Source organism: Delphinapterus leucas, chromosome 3 (genome assembly GCF_059928025.1).
Source record: "Delphinapterus leucas isolate spDelLeu-1000000601 "Yukka" chromosome 3, BTC_Dleu_Yukka2, whole genome shotgun sequence".
In the NCBI taxonomy this organism is placed as follows: domain Eukaryota; kingdom Metazoa; phylum Chordata; class Mammalia; order Artiodactyla; family Monodontidae; genus Delphinapterus; species Delphinapterus leucas.
In genome coordinates, this window is record NC_143131.1 from 129,447,409 (window position 1) to 129,468,813 (window position 21,405).

The following is a 21,405-nucleotide window of genomic DNA, read 5'->3' on the forward strand; positions in this document are numbered from 1 at the left end:
TTTATCTCTAAGGAACGTCATATAGGGCCTCTTTGCGAGTTTTCAGTTTAGGCATATCACTTTATAACCCACCATGGAAGATAAAAAGTTACCTTTCTCCAAGAAGCACCTCCCCCATGCACACAAGTACATTTTCCATTTTTCTACCCTTTCATGTACTTACTGCATTGTTAGTTGCATGAACATTCCACGTTTATATTCCATAAACACTCTTCACTGCTGAGCTACATTATGACAATTACTTTTTCTTTCCTCTCTTTCTGTAGAGCTAATGATTGTCTCTGTTTAATTTGTTTTTTTTTTTTTTTACTTGACAGGGCTCATTTTATTTTATTATTTTAAACATCTTTTTTGGAGTATAATTGCTTTACAAAGTTGTGTTTGTTTCTGCTGTATAACAAAGTGAATCAGCTGTATGTATATATATATCCCCATATCCCCTCCCTCTTGCATCTCCCTCCCACCCTTCCTTTCCCACCCATCTAGGTGATCACAAAGCACCGAGCTGATCTCCGTGTGCTATGCAGCTGCTTCCCACTAGCTATCTATTTTAATTTAGGTAGTGAATATATGTCCATGCCACTCTACACTTTGTCCCAGCTTACCCTTCTCCCTCCCCGTGTCCTCAAGTCCATTCTCTATGTCTGCGTCTTTATCCCTGTCCTGCCCCTAGGTTCATCAGACCTCTTTTTTTTAGATTCCATATATATGAGTTAGCATATGGTATTTGTTTTTCTCTTTCTGACTTACTTCACTCTGTATGACAGACTCTAGGTCCATCCGCCTCACTACAAATAACTCAATTTCGTTTCTTTTTATGGCTGAGTAATATTCCATTGTATATATGAGCCATATCTTCTTTATCCATTCATCTGTCAGTGAACACTTAGGTTGTGCCATGTCCTGGCTATTGTAAATAGGGCTGCAGTGAACATTATGGTACATGACTCTTTCTGAATTATGGTTTTCTCAGGGTATATATCAGTAGTGGGATTACTGGGTCATATGGTAGTTCTATGTTTAGTTTTGTGAGGAACCTCCATACTGTTCTCCATAGTGGCTGTATCAATTTACATCCCCATCAACAGTGCAAGAGGGTTCCCTTTTCTCCACAACCTCTCCAGCATTTATTGTTTGTAGATTTTTTTGATTATGGCCATTCTGACTGGTGTGAGGTGATACCTCATTGTGATTTTGATTTGCATTTCTCTAATGATTAGTGATGTTGAGCATCCTTTCATGTGTTTGTTGGCATTCTGTATATCTTCTTTGGAGAAATGTCTATATAGATCTTCTGCCCATTTTTGGATTGGGTTTTTTGTTTTTTGATATTGAGCCGCATGAGCTGCTTGTATATTTTGGAGATTAGTCCTTTGTCATTTGCTTCATTTGCAAATATTTTCTCCCATTCTGAGTAATATGGTTTCCTTTACTGTGTTTTTTTTTTTTGTCTTGTTTATGGTTTCCTTTACTGTGCCAAAGATTTTAAGTTTCATTAGATCCCATTTGTTTATTTTGTTTTTTTTGCCATTTATCTAGGAGTTGGGTCAAAAAGGATCTTCCTGTGATTTATGTCATAGAGGGTTCTGCCTATGTTTTCCTCTAAGAGTTTTGTAGTGTCTGGCCTTACATTTAGGTCTTTAATCCATTTTGAGTTTATTTTTGTGTATGGTGTTAGGAAGTGTTCAAATTTCATTCTTTTACATGTAGCTGTCCAGTTTTCCCAGCACCACTAATTGAAGAGGCTGTCACTTCTCCATTATATATTCTTGCTTCCTTTATCAAAGATAAGGTGAACATATGTGTGTGGGTTTATCTCTGGGCTTTCTACCCTGTTCTATTGATGTATATTTCAGTTTTTGTGCCATTACCATACTGTCTTGATTACTGTATCTTTGTAGTATAGTCTGAAGTCAGGGAGCTTGATACCTCCAACTCCATTTTTCTTTCTCAAGCTTGCTTTGGCTATTCGGGGTCTTTTGTGTTTCCATACAAATTGTGAAATTTTTTGATCTAGTTCTGTGAAAAATGCCATTGGTAGTTTGATAGGGAGTGCATTGAATCTGTAGATTGCTTTGCGTAGTATAGTCATTTTCACAATGTTGATTCTTCCAATCCAACAACATGGTATATCTCTCCACATGTTTGTAACATCCTTAATTTCTTTCATCAGTGTCTTATAGTTTTCTGCATACAGGTTTTTGTCTCCTTAGGTAGGTTTATTCCTAGGTATTTTATTCTTTTTGTTGCAGTGGTAAATGGGAGTGTTTGCTTAATTTCTCTTTCAGATTTATCATCATTAGTGTATAGGAATGCAAGAGATTTCTGTGCATTAATTTTGTATCCTTGTACTTTACCAAATTCATTGATTAGCTTTAGTAGTTTTTTGGGAGCATCTTTAGGATTCTCTATGTATAGTATCATGTCATGTGCAAACAGTGACAGTTTTACTTCTTTTCCGATTTGGATTCCTTTTATTTCTTTTTCCTCTCTGATTGCTGTGGCTATAACTTCCAAAACTATGTTGAATAATAGCAGTGAGAGTGGGCAACCTTCTCTTGTTCCTGATTTTAGAGGAAATAGTTTCATTTTTCACCATTTAGAATGATGTTGGCTGTGGGTTTTTCATTTATGGCTATTATTATGTTGAGGTAGTTTCCCTCTATGCCTGCTTTCAGGAGAGTTTTTATCATAAATTGGTGTTGAATTTTGTCAAAAGCTTTTTCTGCATCTATTGAGTTGATCATATGTTTTTTCTCCTTCAGTTTGTTAATATGGTGTCTCACATTGATTGATTTGCGTATATTGAAGAACCCTTGCATTCCTGGGAAAAACCCCACTTCATCATGGTGTATGATCCTTTTAATGTGCTGCTGGATTCTGTTTGCTAGTATTTTATTGAGATTTTTGCATCCATGTTCATCAGTGATATTGGCTTGTAGTTTTCTTTTTTTGTGACATTTTTGTCTGATTTTGGTATCAGGGTGATGGTGGCCTCGTAGAATGAGTTTGGGAGTGTTCCTGCCTCTACTATATTTTGGAAGAGTTTGAGAAAGACAAACTTAGCTCTCCTCTAATGTTTGATAGAATTCGCCTGTGAAGACATTTGGTCCTGGGCTTTTGTGTGTTGGAAGATTTTAAATCACAGTTTCAATTTCGGTGCGTGTGATTGTTCTGTTTATATTTTCTATTTCTTCCTGGTTCAGTCTTGGAAGCTTGTGCTTTTCTAAGAATTTGTCCATTTCTTCCAGGTTGCCTCTTTTATTGGCATATAGCTGCTTGTAGTAATCTCTCATGATCCTTTGTATTTCTGAAGTATCAGTTGTTACTTCTTTTTCTTTTCTAATTCTGTTGATTTCTTCTCCCTTTTTTTCTTGATGAGTCTGGCTAATGGTTTACCAATTTTGTTTATCCTGTCAAAGAAACAGCTTTTAGTTTTATTGATCTTCGCTGTTCTTTCCTTCATTTCTTTTTCATTTATTTCTGATCTGATTTTTATGATTTCTTTCCTTCTGCTACCTTTGGGGTTTTTTTTGTTCTTCTTTCTCTGATTGCTTTAGGTGTAAGGTTAGGTTGTTTATATGAGATTTTTCTTGTTTCTTGAGGTAGGATTGTGTTGCTATAAACTTCCCTCTTCGAACTGTGTTTGCTGCAACCCATAGCTTCTGGGTCATCATGTTTTCATTGTCATTTGTTTATAGGTATTTTCTGATTTTCTCTTTAATTTCTTCAGTGAACTCTTGGTAATTTAGTAGCATATTGTTTAGCCTCCATGTGTTTGTATTTTTTACAGTTTTTTCCTGTTATTGATATCTAGTCTCACAGCGTTGTGGTCGGAGAAGATGCTTGATACGATTTCAATTTTGTTAAATTTACTAAGGCTTGATTTGTGACCCAAGATGTGATCTATCCTGGAGAATGTTCCATGGGCACTTGAGAAGAAAGCGTATTCTGTTGTTTTTGGATGGAATGTTCTATAGATATCAGTTAAGTCCCTCTTTTTAATGTGTCATTAAAGCTTGTTTTTCCTTATTTATTTTCTGTTTGGATTATCTGTCCATTGGTGAAAGTGGGGTGTTAAAGTCCCCTACTATGATTGTATTACTGTCAGTTTTCCCTTTTATGGCTGTTAGCTTTTGCCTTCTGTATTAAGGTGCTCCTATGTTGGGTGCATAAATATTTACAGTTGTTATATCTTCTTCTTCGATTGATCCCTTGATCATTATGTAGTGTCCTTCTTTGTCTCTTGCAATAGTCTTTATTTTAAAGTCAATTTTGTCTGATATGAGAATTGCTACTCCAGCTTTCTTTTGATTTCCGTTTGCATGGAATATCTTTTTCCATCCCCTCACTTTCATTCTGTATGTGTCCTTAGGTCTGAAGTGGATCTCTTGTAGACAGCATATACATGGGTCTTGTTTTTGTATCCATTCAGCCAGTCTCTGTCTTTTGGTTGGGACATTTAATCCATATTCATTTAAGGTAATTATCAATATGTGTGCTTCTATTACCATTTTCTTAATTTTTGGGGGTTTGTTTTCATAGTCTTTTCATTCTCCTGTGTTTCCTGGCTAGAGAAGTTTCCTTAGCATTTGTTGTAAAGCTGGTTTGGTGGTGTTGAATTCTGACTGTTGCTTGTCTGTAAGGGTTTTAATTTCTCCATTGAATCTGAATGAGAACCTTGCTGGCTAGGGTAATCTTGGTTGTAGGTTTTCCCTTTCATCACTTTAAATATGTCCTGCCACTCCCTTCTGTCTTGCAGAGTTTCTGCTGAAAGATCTGCTGTTAACCTTATGGGGTTTCCCTTGTATGTTATTTGTTCCTTTTCCCTTGCTGCTTTTAATATTTTTTCTTTGTAATTAATTTTTGATAGTTTGATTAATATGTGTCTTGGTGTGTTTCTCCTTGGATTTATCCTGTATGGAACACTCTGCGCTTCCTGGACTTGATTGAATGTTTCCTTTCCCATGTTAGGGAAGTTTTCAACTATAATCTCTTCAAATATTTTCTCAGACCCTTTCTTTTTCTCTTCTTCTTCTAGGACCCATATAATTAGAATGTTGGTGCATTTAATGTTGTCCCAGAGGTTTCTGATACTGCCTTAATTCTTTTCATTCTTTTTTCTTTATTCTGCTCTGTCATAGTTATTTCCACTATTTTATCTTCCAGGTCACTTATCCGTTCTTCTTTCTCAGTTATTCTGCTATTGATTCCTTCTAGAGAATTTTTAATTTCATTTGTTGTGTTGTTCATCATTGTTTGTTCGCTCTTTAGATCTTCTATATCCTTGTTAAACGTTTCTTGTATTTTCTCCTTTCTATTTCCAAGAGTTTGGATCATCTTTACTCTCATTACTTTGAATTCTTTTTCAGGGAGACTGCCTATTTCCTCTTAATTTGTTTGGTCTTTTGGGTTTTTACTTTACTCCTTCATCTGCTGCCTATTTCTCTGTCTTCTCATTTTGTTTAACTTACTGTGTTTGGGTCTCCTTTTCATAGTCGGTAGGTTCGTAGTTTCCATTGTTTTTGATATCTGCCCCCGGTGGCTGAGGTTGTGTAGTCTTCTTGGTGGAAGTTTCTGGTGCCTGTGTTCTGGTGGGTGGGGCTGGATCTTGTGTTTCTCATGGGCAGGGCCACGTCTGATGGTTTGATTTGGGGTGTCTGTGAAGTTAGTGTGATTTTAGGCAGCCTGTCTGCTAATGGGTCGGGTTGTGTTCCTGCCTTGCTAGTTGTTTGGCATAGGACGTCCAGCCCTGGAGCTTGCTGGCTGTTGCGTGGAGCTGGGTCTTAGCGTTGAGATGGAGATCTCTGGGAGAGCTCTCGCCGATTGATATTACGTTTGGCTGGAAGGTGTCTGGTGTTCCAGTGTTCTGAACTTGGCTCTCCCACCTCAGAAACTCAGGCCTGACACCAGGCCGGAGCACTAAGGCCCTGTCAGCCACATGGCTCAGAAGAAAAGGGAGGAAAAAAGAAATAAAAATAAATAAATATAAAATAATATAAGAAATTATTAAAATAAAAAAGTAATAATAAAAATTAAAAAAGAACAGAGCAACCAAACCATAAACAAATCCACCAAAATGTTAACAAGCTCTAAAAACTATACTAAGATAAACATAAGAATCAGAAACGAATCAGTCGCAGAGAGCAAATCTGAAGTCTACAGTTGCTACCAAAGTCCACCGCCTCAGTTTTGGAATGATGTTTTGGTTATTCAGGTATTTCACAGATGCAGGGTACGTCATCTTCATTGTGGGGATTTAATCCACTGCTCCTGAGGCTGCTGGGAGAGATTTCCCTTTCTCTTCTTTGTTCACATGGCTCCTGGGGTTCAGCTTTGGTTTTGGCCCCGCCTCTGCATGTAGGTCACCCTCAGGCATCTTTTCCTCACTCAGACAGGAGGAGGTTAATGCAGAGGCTGATTAGGGGGCTCTTTGCTCATTGATGCCAGGTGGAGGGAGGGGTCTCGTAGGTATAATTGGAATGAGGTGCGGGCCTGCGGCAGGAGAGGCCAGAGTGACGTTGAAACATCCTGGGATGTGCCGTGTGTTCTCCAGGGGAAGTTGTTCCTGGATCTCGGGACCCTGGCAGTGTGGTGCTGCAGTGGTTCCTTGGGGGTGTGTGTGGATAGTGACCTGTGCTTGCACAGAGGATTCTTGGTGGCTGCAGCAGCAGCATTAGCATTTCATGCCCGTCTCTGGAGTCAGAGCTGATAGCCGTAGCTGACGCCCATCTCTGAAGCTCATTTAGGTGGTGCTCTGAATCCCCTCTCCTTGCACATTCCGAAACAATGGTCTCTTGACTCTTAGGCAGGTCTAGACTTTGTCTCTTGCTCCCTTCTGGCCAGCTGTGGTGCATTGTCCCCCTTCAGGCTGTGTTCACGTGGCCAACCCCAGTCCTCTCCCTGGGATCTGACCTCAGAAGCCCAAGCCTCAGCTCCCAGTCCCCACCCGCCCGGTGGGTGAGCAGACAAGCCTCTCAGGCTGGTGAGTGCTGGTCGGCACCGATCCTCTGTGCAGGAGTGTCTGCACTTTGCCCTCTGCACCCCTTTGCTGTACTCTCCTCCGTGGCTCTGAAGATTCCCCCCGCCCCTGCCCACCCTGTTGTCTCCACCAGTAAAGGGACTTCCTAGTGTGTGGAAACGTTTCCTCCTTCACAGCTCCCTCCCAGAGGTGCAAGTCCCTCCCTAGTCTTTTGTCTCCGTTTTTTCGTTTTTCTTTTGCCCTACTCAGGTACGTGGGGATTTCCTTGCCTTTTGGGAAGTCTGAGGTCTTCTGCCAGAGTTCAGTAGGTGTTCTGTAGGAGTTGTTCCACATGTCTGTTTGGTTTTTTAAAATGTAATTTTCCAAAATGTATCCCCAAGTAGCCTCCCCCCCTCCCCCCTTACTTATCACAATCTCCTCTCATTACACTGATTATACATATTATTTATTCCTCTCAATTCAGTATTTTTGGAGACATCACTCTTAGGAACTGCTGACTTGCTTTAATCTGGACTTAATGGTCTCTGAGTCTGCTCTCATTCTGGGGTCTCTCTTTTCATCCTGAGTTATTCCTTCTCCTCTTTCTCATTTTGAATCCTGGGTCTGCCTCTTTCTCACTTTACTTCCTCATCTTGGTGAAGCACTTCATTCAGTAGTTTTCTTCTAAAACGTGCGCAGGATAAAAATTAAAGTAATCTGCATGTCTGAAAATATCTCTCATTTGTCTCTCTCTATTTAATTGACGTTTCGGTTGGGTATAGAATTCTGGATTGGAAATTATTTTCCCTTATGATTTGAAGGCATTTATTCCACTTTCTTCTAGCTTCTAGGGTGCTGTTGATAAACCTGAAGCCTATCTGCTTATTCATTCTTAATATGTAACCTGTTTTTTCTTTTCCTCTCTGAAATCTTTAGATCTTTTCTTTATTCCCAGCATTCTGAAATTTTCATTATTGTGCTTTGGCTTAGCTGTATTTTTATCCCTGAGGATCTTTAGTGAGTCTTTTAATCTAGAAACTCAGGTTATTTTGGTTATGGGAAATTCATCTGAATTTATTTCTTTGATTATTTTCTCTCCACGATTTCCTCTTTTCTCAGAACTCTTCTCATATAGATGTTGCATCTTGTAGAGGGATTCTCTTTTTTTTATTGCATTTTGTTTCTTATTTCCTTTTTTTTTTTTGCTTTTCCGTTTGGGAGATGTCTTCAGCTTTATCTTTCAGTCCTTTTTTTAGCTTTTCATTTCTCCTATCATATTTTTAATTTCTAAGAGTCCTTTCATGTTTTCTAATTACGCCTTTAACAGCATTGCATTTTTACTTTATGAATGCAGTCTCCCTCCTTCTGTCTCTGAGGCTATTAATTGCAGCTTTTTTGTTGTTGTTGTTGTTTTTTAAGGTTTTCATCTTCCTGAATAGTCTCTGTTTCACCAAGTTGCTTTTTCCCTTATTTGTCTGCTGTCTCGTTGTCTGTCATTCATTTTAAAGGCTTTCTTCAGATACCTTGTCATCTTTGGCTATCTGTTCATATTTAGGAATGGGAACCAAGAAGCTATTTGGAATCTTTGTGTATGTGTGCACTCTTGCATTTTTAGGCTATCAGTATGGGCTACTTCATGGGAGAAGTTCTGGTGTTGGCGTCTTCGAGTCTTTTATTCTTGAGCTGGTTAGATTCCTCACATAAGCTCCTTCCAGTGTCTTGCCTGGAGAATATGGCTGCCATGGTTTTGGTAGTCCAATTGGAGAAAAAACTAGAAGTCTCAGAATTCAGGTTTAACTACTCACTTAGTACCCTTGCTTTGAGTATAATACCCTCTTTCTCAATTCTTCCTGATGCTTGCATATTCAGAGATCTTGGTTTTATTCATTCTTCAGAATAAGTTTCCAGTTTTATGTCAGGGTCAGTTAAAGGCACTTTCCCAGCTATGCAGATTGGAGGAGGACATTTGGGAGCTAATTTTTTTTTAACCTTTTAAATGGAAAATTTCAAACATAAACCAAAGTGAGGAGTGTAATGAACTCTCATCTTCCTAACACCCAGCTTCAGTACTTACAAATATTGTTTCAATTTCAACTACTTTAAATGTACTTATAACCCATCCTCCTCTACTCAGCCCTGCCTTTGCCTCCCTTCCAGTGGAGCTGGTACCACCAACCCTGGAGCTTTTTGGAATTTCTTCAGTGTAAACTGTGTTGCTTTTATTTTTTCCCCTGCACAACCACATTAGAATTCTGCTTTCTTGGTTTTACTAATGCAGTTACCACTTTTCTTTCTGCTTTACTAGGTTTTTATTGTTATTGTCTCTTCTTTCAGTGTCTTTGCTGCACTGAAATTTCAGTTTCCGCACATAGGTCACACTCTCTGATGTCTGAGATTTTAAATAAACTCCACCTAGAACTTTATTTCCCCAGCTCTTCGATGGGTTGCTCCTTTATGTCTCACTTCAGTCTTCACATTCTCCTAGAAATTCTCCCTGACCTCCTGGTTCAGGGCCCCTCCTCTGCCTTCTCATTTCACCCTCTACTTTACCCCACCCAGCACTTCTCTCACTGCATTGTAATTGCTTTTCTCCTTCATTACACAGTGAATTCTGGGAAGGTAGGTATCTATTCCAGCACATATTATAGATCAAAGAGTTGTTAGATATATACTATGTGCCAGAAATTAAGTGTTTTTCATATACCAACTTATCTTTCAGAATAATCCTCAGATGTTGGCACTATTATTTTTTTATTGAGGTATAGTTGATTTACAATGTTTCAGGTTACAGCAAAGTGATTCAGTAATGCATACATATATAAATATATATTCTTTTTCAGATTCTTTTCCATTATAGGTTATTACAAGATATCTAATATAGTTCCCTATGCTATACAGCAGGTTCTTGTTGTTTACCTGTTTTATCTGTAGTAGTGTGTATCTGTGAATCCCAAATTCCTAGTTTATCTTTCCCCTTTGGTAACCATAAGTTTGTTTTCAAAGTCTGTGAGTCTGTTTCTGTTCTGTAAGTAAGTTCATTTGTATCATTTTTTTTAGATTCCACATATAAGTGACATTGTATGGTATTTGTCTTTCTCTATTTGACTTACTTGACTTAGTATGATCATCTCTAGGTCCATCCATGTTGCTGCAAATGGCATTATTTCACTCTTTTTTATGCCTGAATAATATTCCATCGTTTATATGTACCACATCTTTTTTATCCATTCATCTGTTGATGGACGCTTAGGTTGTTTCCATGTCTTAGCTATTGTAAATAGTGCCACTATGAATATTGGGTTGCATGTATCTTTTTGAATTAGAGTTTTCTCTGGATATATGTCCAGGAGTAGGATTGCTGGATCACAGGGTAACTGTTTTATGTTTTTTAAGGAACCTCCATACTTTTCTCCACAGTGGCTGTACCAATTTACATTCCCACCAACAGTGTAGGAGGGTTCCTTTTTCTCCAGCACCCTCTCCAGCATTTATTATTTGTAGACTTTTTGATGATGACCCTTCTGACTGGTGTGAGGTGATGCCTCATTGTAGTTTTGATTTGCATTTTTCAAATAATTGGTGATGTTGAGCATCTTTTCATGTGCCTGTTGGCCATCTGTATGTCTTCTTTGGAGAAGCATCTATTTAAGACTTCTGGCCATTTTTCAATTGGGTTGTTTTTTTTGTTGTTGTTGAATTGTACATGCTGTTTGTATATTTTGGAAATTAATCCATTGTTGGTCACATCATTTGCAAATATTTTCTCCCATTCTGCAGGTTGTCTTTTCATTTTGTTTATGGTTTTCTTTGCTGTGTGAAAGTTTTTAAGGTTAATTAGGTCCCATTTGTTTATGTTTGCTTTTGTTTCCATTACTCTAGGAGAAATGCTGGCACTATTATTATCCCCAACTTATATATGAGAAAACTGAGGCACTGTTATTCAGTAAGTTGCCCAACTTCACATCACCAGTAAGTAGAAGAGGAGCCAGGAATGGAATTCATGCTGTCTACTTCCAGAACCTGTCAGGTAAAGGGTATTTCAGATCTAGTTGTAGAATAAATGAGCTCATGAAGGTGTGATTGAACTGGCCAGACAGGTCCAGAGCACTAATAAAGTTAGGAAGCCCCATCTGACCACTTCACTAAGAGCACTTCTGTCTTACCCCATGGCACTGGATATTTCCAGTCTGTGACAAAAAGATTGAAGGTCACTGCTATTCATAATGATAGATATTCATCTGCTGCCTGCTTTCTGGACACCCAGGGAAGAGACTTTCAGAATCTGAAATTCAGAATCAACTCTGAATCAGTGGTCTTACAGAATCTGCTCAAATGCAGAATCTGAATTTAATTCTTATCAGGATTCTATCCTCTCAAGAGTCTAGTGGAGTGCCTAGCGTTAAGTAGATTTGCAGTATATGTTAAAATTTGCAGTAAATCAGTCAGATCAATTGAAATAAGTCAGATCAATGGAAAAATCAGTCCTCAGTCACTGAGTGCCAAGTTACAAGACATTTTTAGCCCACCTCATACCTGGGAAATAAGCATTAAAAAATTATAAGGTCAGGGTTTGTTTCTACCCTCCTGTTCCCTTTTAGTATCTACTCTTCCTTGTCCTGATGCCACCCTAAAATATGTTGTGTACAAATGCTGTTCATCTGTGTGTGCTGCTCATTTCCCCAAGACACCTGACCTGGAATGTCTTCTCTGCATATCAATCAACTAGTATTTATTTATTGAAAAACTGTCTTTAGAGTACCTACTAAATGCCAGGAGTTTAGTGGTGAGAAAAAATGCGTGTGATCTGTAGGGATTGTCAAGTCTTTGAATTCCCATTGTGTGCTTTGTCATAGGCTTGGCTTAGTAAGGGATACAATTAGACATGATGATATCTTTGCCCTCCAGGAGCTTACAGTCTGGGTGAGAAAGCAGAACGAAAAATTAGAGCATCGTTAAAAACTAAACTGTTGGACACTTTGCATAATGCAGTAGGCTCTCCAGAAAGGGAGATAGCAGTGTGGGTTAGGGTTTAGCACGTACCACAGGAATGTGAACACAAAGACTAAGGGTGAGGAATCAAAGATTAGAGAGTTTCTTTATAACTGTCTAACTTTTCCGCTGGAATGTCAAGACCTTGTCTACGTTGGTTACCCTGTATCACCAGTGTCTAAAGCAGTACTTAATAAATGGCTGTTGAATGAATGAATGAATGAATGAATGAGTTTGCCTTAGGGAGGAGGAGGAGATGAAGGAGGCAGATGAGGCAGAGCCAGAGCATGGGCTGTACTTTTCTCCCCTGAGGATATGGTTCTGATGGTCCGGGTGTTAGTAAATTATCTCATAAACTAACCTCTAAAAATCCCTTCCTGCCCTGAAAACCTCTGGTTCTGTTGAGTCTAATCCCTATAGAAATGCTAATAGTTGATAATAGCTTAATGTTGGATTCCTCCTAGAGCTATCTGCACTTTAACACTGGACTCCTGAAGACACCTGCATCCCTAACTGGAGGAATTTTAGGTGCTGAGACAGAACCAGATGGGGAGATATTTGTAGGCTGCAAGGGATGAGTCCCTGAGTATTAGCTCACAAGCCTTTCTCTACTCAATCTACCCACAAGGGTGACTCAGGAAGAATGATTTTGGCAGCCATTCTTCTAACTGCAGGGAAAGTGGGAGTTTTAGAGTTTCTTCCAGTTTATTCCTCCTCTCTCCTTCTCTTCCCTTCCCCGTTTCCCCCATCTTCCCTCTCTCCCTTCCTCCCTCCTCTCCTTCCCCCTCCCTCCCTTTCTTCTCCTCTTACTCCTTTTCTCTGAGTCAACCAATGGGCATCTCACCCCATGGTCCCCTAAATTATGTTCTCATAACTTGTCTGCCAGCTCTAATTTCCATCAGTGATGGGCTTATAAACCTTAACTCCTGGCTGGCAAGTGGTCCCCCAGGCTTATAAGAGAACAATTGGGCAGGTGGTCCTTTGTGAGTGAGGGTGTGTGTGTGTGTGTGTGTGTGTGTGTGTGTAAGAGAGAGCACAAGTACACACAACTGATGGATTGTTGGATTAATGGGTCAGGGTCTTGGGTCCTACTGTATTAATACTTCTTAATGTTTAGAATGACATTCCAGGGCTCACCAGTGTTAGTGTCCATACCCATTGTACCTTCCCATATTTCCTCTTACCATAGTCTCTGAACTGTCTACCATGGTCCTGAATAGGACTCCCACTTTTCCTGCATTTATGCTTTAATTCATGCTGTTCTTTTGATGTGACATGCCCTCTGCCCTGATCTCTATGTTATCAGATCCCCTCTACTATGAGATCCTAGCTAATGAAGCCTTTCCTCAGCCCTTCCTTATTTGAGTAGAAACCTGAATGAACTGAAGAACAATCTGTGTAAGAATCTGAGGGGGGAGGTTCCGGGCAGAGGACAGATTCTGAGTCTGGAACCTACTCAGTAGATTTATAGACCCACACAGAGACCAGTCAATGTCTGATCCTCCTTTGTATTATTGTCAGTGATGATAAGATCTTGTGGGAAGAATCAGTGTTATTTCAATGTTTTGAGGGTTAGACTTCTGAGTGGGAAGAGCCATTTGTCACGTACTATTGAGGCTTCAAATGTTTCACATTCATTTTCTCTTTTATTCTCAAAATAACCCAGTGAGGTGGGTATTATTCCTCCTCTAGTGATGAGATAGCTGAAGCTCAGTGGGGTTTAGTGACTTGCTTGAGGTTACAGAGCCAGAAGATGTTGAGCTGGGATTCTCTCCGGTGGCAAAGTCAATGCACCTGTCCTCTGTTACATTACTTCCTGCATCAGTTACATGTAGACGAGGCTTCCTGGTTCCTCAGCAGCAGAGATGGGTCTCAGTTTATTAATGGAATTCCTAAAATCCATGCCTGCTTCTGTTACTGAAATGCAAGTCCGTGTGCCCGACGCACAGTGAGGCCTAACAATACCAAAACGTCGGAGTTTGGAAAGGAGAAAGGCTTATTGCAGGGCCGTGCAAGGAGATGGGTGGCTCATGTCTTAAAACCCCAAATTCTCCAAAAGCTTTCAGCAAAGCCCTTTTATAGGAGAGGTGAGGGAGGGGCGTGATTAGTTGTTGCAAACTTCTTGGTGTCAGATCCTCTGTTCTTGAGGTCAGGTCATGGTTAGGTAATGATGTTCCTATAAATCTCCACCAAACAAATGTTATTCTCTGTTCTGACAAGAAAGAGCAAGTTCCCAAGGCACAGCTTTCACCCTCTGAGGTCCAGGTCCTGGCTAAGAGGAGGAGGACACTTAAACTCTGACTTTTTGGTATTGTTTGGCTTCACTGTGTGTTGGACACACACACGTGCATTTCGGTAACACTTCAAGCAGATGTCATCTAGATATACAGAAGGTGTCAATATGTGGATGCACCTTTGCCTCTATGCTGCCCTGACCAAGGGTGAGGAGGAAGGATGAACACTTAACATGGGGCCGAGAGACTTGGGTTTCATCCCCTGCTCAAAGACTTGTTTTTTGACTGTTCTGAGCCACATAATCTCTCTGGGTCTTAGTTTCCTATCTGCAAAGTGAATGCCCTATTTAGTAATATAATAAAAATACGATAAAAATAACCATAATAATAGCCACAACTGCTATTTATTGAACACTTCACCTACTGTGAAGGTATTATCTCACTAAACCTTTTGACAGTTTTATAAGGTAGGTATGACCAACGTCTACCCCCATTTAACAGATAGAGTGACACTGGTTTTTAGTGACTTATTCAAGGTCACACAGGTAGTGACTTTTAGGATAAAGACTGAGATCCTTACCGCAGCCTACAAAGTCCTGCATGAATTCCCTTCAAAACGCTGCTCTCCCCATCCCATCCCCCACACCTCACTTTCTGTGCTCTAGTCTCTTTATTCTCCAGTATGTTGTACTTCCTTCTACCACTGGGCCTTTTTTGCCACAGGCTATTTGCTGTAGATGTCATGTCCGCTTTGCCCTTCTGTTTGCTTAATACTACCTATTCATTCTCCGGATATTCAACTCTCATCTCCTAAGGAGGTCTATGGAGCTCTAAAAATAGCCCATTACTTTGCTTGACATCCTATCCAATTGAGAGGAGGGGTCTGTATCATTGCTCTTGGATCTGGGCAGTTTTGCTTTGACCAAGAGTATGGTGAAAGTGATGCTGTGTACCTTCTGAGGCTAGGTCATAATATACCAGGCAGTTTCCACTTCGCTTGGAATAGTTGTGCTTGAAGCCCTGAGTCATCTCACAAGAACTCCAACTTCCCTTAGGCTCTGTGCTGGAGAGGCCCCGTATCGGTGCTGTAGCTGGCAGCCAACTGACAGCCAGCATCACCTGCTAGCCTGGCGAGTAACCCGTCTTAAACACCCAGCTTAGCCAAGCATTCAGATAACTGCAGCGCCAGTTGATATCTGACTGGAACCTCATTAGAGACCCAGGAGAGAATTCCTAGCTAAGCCTTTCCAGGATATCTAACTCACAAAATAATGACCAAAATACAGTGCTTGTTTTAAGCTGTTAAATTTGGGGGCAATTTATTATATGGAAATAAGTAACTTTAACAAAATTTTCCACAGGTACTTCCTTCTCACTTTGTAACCAGCCTAGGTCAGTTTCCTTTTCATATATTCTAATGTGAATAAATTCCTTTCCTTCAGAGTACTTGTCTCAGTTTATAACTATACATCTATTAGTGTAATTATTTTGTTATCTGTCTCTCCCACCAGACTGGAAGCTTCATTAAAAAAAAAAAACCCCAAAAAACCGTGGCTGTTCTTGCTTGATTGTTGTATCATTTAGAAGTGAATTTGGCTGCAAGTAACAGGATTTTAATAGCTGTGGCTTAAGCCTGCAGGGGCTTGTTTTCCTCACAAAACATAAAATGTGCAGGTAGGTGGCTATTGGTATTAGTTCAATTGCTCAGTGGTACGTTCAAGGATCCAGGCACTTTCCCTCCCTCTTTTTGACCATACTCAGCATGTTGTATTTTCATCCTCATGTTTGTCCCCTTGCTGTTGCAAGACTGATGCCTCAGCTCTAGGTACTTTATCTTTATTCAGCATCCCGATAAACAGGAAGTAAAATGATAGGGAAAAAAAGGCTTTTCTTCCTCATGCAGATCTCTTATTTTCCCAGAAAGAAAGTCTCCAGCAGCCTTCTTTTTATGTCTCATTGATCAGAATTGAGGCACGTGTTATGCAGCGAAGAGTTAACATAGCAGGACAGAGGCTGCTACTTTTAGAACAGTGGTCCCCAACCTTTTTGGTACCAGGGACCAGTTTCCTGGAAGACAGTTTTTCCATGGATGGGGTGGTGGGCAGGATGGTTCAGGCAGTAATGTGAGTGTGAGCGATGGGGAGCGATGGGGAGCGGCAGATGAAGCTTCACTTGCTCACCTGCCACTCACCTCCTGCTGTGCAGCTGGTACCAGTCCATGGCCCTGGGGTTGGGGACCCCTGTTTTAGAAGAGCCTGCTTGGCTTCCCTGGTAATGCAGTGGTTAAGAATCCACTTGCCAATTCAGGGGACACGGGTTTGAGCCCTGGTCTGGGAAGATCCCACATGCCACAGAGCAACTAAGCCCATGTGCCACGACTACTGAGCCTGTGCTCTAGAGCCCATGAGCCACAACTACTGAGCCCACGTGCCACAGCTGCTGAAGCCCACGTGCCTAGAACCCATACTCCAGAACAAGTGAAGCCACCTTAATGAGAAGCCCGTGCACCACAACGAAGAGTAGCCCCCGCTTGCCACAACTAGAGAAAGCCTGTGCACAGCAATGAAGACCCAACACAGCCAAAACTAAATAAATAAAATAAATTAAAAAAAAATAAAAGTACAGTTTAAAAAAAAAAAAAAGAAGAGCCTGCTTGCAAGGTTGGCCTTTGGCTGGCATCTGAGGACTTGGTATTTGAAAAATTCCCTAACAGATAAGAGTGGTTTACGGCTCTTCAACTGTTTGTACAAACAATGTAATTTATGTTGAACACCTGCTTTTCTTTTGAGGGTCTGGAATTTTGGTATATGCTGAGCAGGGTGTGTTGATATGACCAACCCCCAGTAAAAACCTTCAATGCCAAGTTTAAATGGGCTTCCCTAGGCAAAAACATTGCATGTGTTACTGCAGTATTTTTTTTTAACTGATATAATGGACATACAATATTATATTAATTTCAGGTATACAACAAAATAATTCAATATTTGTACATACTGCAAAATGATCAATACGATAAGCCTGGTCTAGTGAGATCTACTCTCTTAGTAACTTGCAAATATGCAATACAGTATTACTAAGTATAGTCATCATGCCATACATTACATCCCCATGGCTTATTTATTTTATAACTGGAAGTTTCTACTTTTTGATCCCCTTCACCCATTTTGTCCACCTCTGGCAACCACCAATCTATTCTCTGTACCTATGAAATTGGTTTTTTAAAAAATTCCACATGTAAGTGAGATCCTACAGTATTTGTCTTCCTCTGCTTGACTTAATTTCACTTAGCATAATGCCCTCAAGGTCCATCCATGTTGTCACAAATAGCAAGATATTTTCTTTTTTAATGGCTGAATAGCATTCTGTTGTATGTGTATGCCACATTTTCTTTAGCCATTCATCCATTGGTAGATATTTGGGTTGTTTTCACGTCTTGGCCATTTTAAATCACGCGGCAATGAACATAGGGATGCAGATATCTTTTTGAGTTAAGTGTTTTCATTTCCTTTGAATAAATACCCAGGAGTAGAATTGCTGTATCATATGGTAGTTCCATTTTTTATTTTTTGAGGAACCTCCATACTGTCTTCTATAGAGGCTGCACCAATTTACATTCCCACCAACAGTGTACAGGTGTTCCCTTTTCTCCACATCCTTGCAGGTGGTTGTTATTTCTTGACTTTTTGAAAATAGCCATTCTAACAGGTGTGAGATGATATCTCATTGTGGTTTTGATTTGCATTTCCCTCATGTTTAGTGATATAGAACATCTTTTCAGTACGTATTTGCCATCTGTATGTCTTCTCTGGAAAAATGTCTAGATCCTCTTACCATTTTTAAATTGGATTTTTTGTTTGTTTTTTGCTATTGATTTGTATGAGTTCTTTATATATTTTGGTTATTAACCTGTTATTGGTTGTAGGCATACCTTGTTTCATTGTGCTTTGCTGTATCACACTCACAGATATTGGTTTTGGCTTTTTTTTTTTTTTTTACACAAATTGAAGGTTTGTGGCAACCCGGTATCCAGCAGGTCTATCAGTGCAATTTTTCTCACTTTGTGTTTCTGTATCATATTTTGGTAATTCTTACAGTATTTTAAACTTTTCCATTATTATTATTATTTTGTCATGGTGCTCTCTGATTAATGATCTCTGATGTTACTCTTTTGACTTGCTGAAGGCTCAGAGGATGGTCAGCATTTCTTAGCAATAAAGTATTTTTGAAATAAGGTACATATGTTATTTTTTAAAGCATAATACTTCTGTACACTTAATGGACTAGAGTATAGTGTAAACATTACTTTTATATGCACTAGAAAACCAAAATATTCCTGTGACTTGCTTTATTGCAATATTTGCTTTATTGTGCTAGTCTGGAACTGAACATACAGTATCACTGAGGTATGCCTGTATATGATCTGCAAATATTTTCACCCATTCAGTGAGTTACCTTTTCATTTTGTTGATGGTTTCCTTTGCTGTGCAGAAGCTTTAGAGTTAGATATAGTCTCACTGGTTTATTTTTGGTTTTGTTGCCTTTGCTTTTGTGTCAAATCCAAAAATATCATCACCAAGACTTATTTTAAGGATCTTACAACCTATGTTCTCTTCACGGAGTTTTAGGTTTCAGGTTTTACATTCAAGTGTTTAATCCAATTTCAGTTAATTGTTTGGTATAATGTAAGAGTGCAGTCCAGTTTCTTTCTTTGCATGTGGCTGCCCAGTTTTGCCAACAGCATTTATTGAAGAGACTTTTCTTTCCTCATTGTACATTCTTGACTCCTTGTCATAAATTTATATACACATATAAATTTATACATAATATAGTGTTTTATTATATAATATAGACTTTATATATTATATATATTTATATGTAATATATAAATGATATATATATAAAAATGATATAAATGTTGATTTCTAGGTTCTCTATTCTGTTCCACTGATCTATGTGTCTGTTTTTGTTCCAATGTCATATTTTTGTTTTTATTACTATAGCCTTGTAATATAGTTTGAAATCAGGGAGCATGAGGCTGCCAGCTTTGTTCTTTTTTCTGAAAATTGCTTTGGGTGTTTGGAATGTTTTGTGGTTCCACACAAATTTTAGGGTTTTGTTCTCTTTCTGTAGAATATGCCACTGGAATTTTGATAGGAATTGCATTGAATTTGTAGATTGCTTTCGGTAGTATGAATATTTTAACAATTTTTAATATTTTAATGATACTTCCAATCCATGAACACAGAATATCTTTCCTTTGTGTGTATGTGTGTGTGTCTTATGCAATTTCTTTCCTCATGTCTTTTTTTTTTAAGTTTCAAGTACAATAGATGTTTATACTCACCCATATTGTGCTCAATATATGCTTATTCAAAATTTTACACAACTTCCATCCTTTGACTTTTTTTTAACAGCTTTATTGGAGCATAATTGCTTTACAATGCTGTGTTAGTTTCTGCTGTATAACAAAGTGAATCAACTACATGTATACATATATACATGAATACATGTATACCCTCCCTCTTGCATCTCCCTCCCACCCTCTCTATACCACCCTTCTAGGTGGTCACAAAGCACTGAACTAATCTCCCTGTGCTATGCAGATGCTTCCCACTATCTATTTTACAGGTGGTAGTATATATATGTCAGTGCTACTCTCACTTCGTCCCAGCTTACACTTCCCCCTCCCTGAGTCTTCAAGTCCATTCTCTACGTCTGCGTCTTTATTCCTGTCCTGTTCCTAGGTTCATTGGAACAAGTATTTTTTTTTAGATTCAATATATGTGTGTTAGCATACGGTATTTGTTTTTCTCTTTCTGACTTACTTCACTCTGTATGACAGTCTCTAGGTCCATCCACCTCACTACGAATAACTCAATTTCATTTCTTTTTATGGCTGAGTAATATTCCATTGTATATATGTGCCACATCTTCTTTTTTTTCTTTAACATGTTTATTGGAGTATAATTGTTTTACAATGGTATGTTAGCTTCTGATTTATAACAAAGTGAATCAGTTATACATATACATATGTTCCCATATCTCTTCCCTCTTGCGTCTCCCTCCCTCCCACCCTCCCTATTCCACTCCTCTAGGTGGTCACAAACCACCGAGCTGATCTCCCTGTGCTATGCGGCTGCTTCCCACTAGCTATCTGTTTTACGTTTGGTAGTGTATATATGTCCATGCCACTCTCTCACTTTGTCCCAGCTTACCCTTCCCCTCCCCATATCCTCAAGTCCATTCTCTAGTAGGTCTGTGTCTTTATTCCCGTCTTACCCCTAGGTTCTTCATGACTTTTTTTTTTCTTAGATTCCATATATATGTGTTAGCATATGGTATTTGTTTTCCTCTTTCTGACTTACTTCACTCTGTATGACAGACTCTAGGTCCATCCACCTCACTACAAATAACTCAATTTCGTTTCTTTTTATGGCTGAGTAATATTCCATTGTATATATGTGCCACATCTTCTTTATCCATTCTTCTATCGATGAACACTTAGGTTGCTTCCATGTCCTGCTATTGTAAATAGGGCTGCAATGAATATTGTGGTACACGACTCTTTTTTAATTATGGTTTTCACAGGGTATATGCCCAGTAGTGGGATTGCGGGGTCGTATGGTAGTTCTATTTTTAGGTTTTTAAGGAAACTTCATACTGTTCTCTATAGTGGCTGTATCAATTTACATTCCCACCAACAGTTCAAGAGGGATCCCTTTTCTCCACACCCTCTCCAGCATTTATTGTTTCTAGATTTTTTGATGATGGCCATTCTGACTGGTGTGAGGTGATACCTCATTGTAATTTGATTTTCATTTCTCTAATAATTAGTGATGTTGAGCATCCTTTCATGTGTTTGTTGGCAATCTGTATATCTTCTTTGGAGGAATGTCTATGTAGGTCTTCAGCCCATTTTTGGATTGGGTTGTTTGTTTTTTTTATATTGAGCTGCATGAGGTGCTTGTATATTTTGGAGATTAATCCTTAGTCAGTTGCTTCATTTGCAAATATTTTCTCCCATTCTGAGGGTTGTCTTTTGGTCTTGTTTATGGTTTCCTTTGCTGTGCAAAAGCTTTTAAGTTTCATTAGGTCCCTTTTGTTTATTTTTGTTTTTATTCCCATTTCTCTAGGAGGTGGGTCAAAAAGGATCTTGCTGTGATTTATGTCATAGAGCATTCTGCCTATGTTTTCCTCTAAGAGTTTTATGGTGTCTGGCCT

At 39.1% G+C, this 21,405-nt stretch overlaps 1 long non-coding RNA gene across 1 annotated transcript in view; it reads left to right on the forward strand.

Annotated features, from left to right (window-relative positions):
- LOC149749700 (uncharacterized) overlaps positions 1 to 20,247 on the forward strand; it is a 112,168-nt gene extending 91,921 nt beyond the window's left edge. The window contains exon 2 of the long non-coding RNA XR_016392827.1: positions 10,841 to 20,247. This is a non-coding gene — a long non-coding RNA (uncharacterized LOC149749700). The remainder of the gene's footprint in view (positions 1 to 10,840) is intronic.
- Positions 20,248 to 21,405: the final 1,158 nt, after the last annotated feature.